Consider the following 1,251-nt stretch of genomic DNA (forward strand, 5'->3'; position numbering starts at 1 on the left):
ATTCCCTGTGTTGAAATTGCCAGCATTGAGCTCTCTTGTGCCCCGGTCTGTTACAGTGCCAGCAAAGTCCCTTAAACTTCTCTGAAAGCTTTCCTTTTCTGGCCTTCAATTCAGATGACTGTACCAACCTCGGTACCTCTGTGCTGGACTTAACGTAGGATTCAAATTCGAGAGCTCTGGCCATTGCATCCTGCATGGTAGAGGGGTGTGCTTGCTTCACTTGTATCTTAAGTTGTGAACTGTCCAAGGCATCTACGAACTGATCCCTCAGCAACAACTTGAGGAGATTGGGTGGTGCAGCTGGGTAGGCCTTGTGTGCCATGCTTTCCAAGTCCTGTGCCAGCTCTTGCAGGCTCTCCCCTTAAGCTCGGATTCTCGTCCTGAACCTAGCCTTGTAGACTTCCGACTGATTTTATGTTCTGTACCTGAGTTCTAGAGCCGCTACCAGTGCTCTATAGTTGTGTCTGTCGTCTGCTGATAACTGTCCAAGTATTTCCAGTGGTTGTCCTTTCAAGCTCGTTGCCAGATATACTGCTTTCTGCTTCTTTGTCCATCCATTCATCTCTGCCAGTAGCCCAAATTGTGCTCTATATGCTTCCTACGGTGCCTTCCCATCGTATTCCTGTGGCTTTCTTCGTACTGGATCACTCCTATTACTGACATTCATATCTGGGATGTGATTTCTAACGGGACTGAATATGTCTGCATTAGGGTTTAGCTGCATAGTCTGGAAGGGGCTTGTCATTGTCTGGGGCTGATTAAGTCGATTGTTAATGTATTCTCCTTGTGTAAAAGACAATAAATCGTCCTTTAATGTATCTAATTTGCTTTTAAATTTACTAATGTTTTCCGTGTGTACTTCTTGTTTCCTTTCTTGTTCCAGTTGCCACTGCTGTAATTTCTCTTCTTGTCTCTTTTCTCGTTCCTCTTGTTTCCCCTCTTTTCCTCCAACAATTGCTGTAATTTCTCTTCTTGTTTATTTTCTTTCTCCTCCAACCACTGCTGTAATCTCTCTTGTTTATTTTGTTGTTCGAGCTGCCACTGTTGCAGGTTTTCTTGCCACTGCTGTTATCTCTCGTTCTTGTTTCTTTTCTTTTCCTCCCAACAACTGCTGTAATCTCTCTTCTTGTTTATTTTGCTGTTCGAGCTGCCACTGTTGCAGGTTTTCTTGCAAATGCTGTTGTCTCTCTTCTTGTTTCTTTTCTTGTTTATTTCCCGTTCTTCTTGTTTCTTTCGCTGCCATCAAATCTG

This window comes from Limulus polyphemus, unplaced genomic scaffold (assembly GCF_000517525.1).
Source record: "Limulus polyphemus unplaced genomic scaffold, Limulus_polyphemus-2.1.2 Scaffold4571, whole genome shotgun sequence".
Lineage (NCBI taxonomy): Eukaryota > Metazoa > Arthropoda > Merostomata > Xiphosura > Limulidae > Limulus > Limulus polyphemus.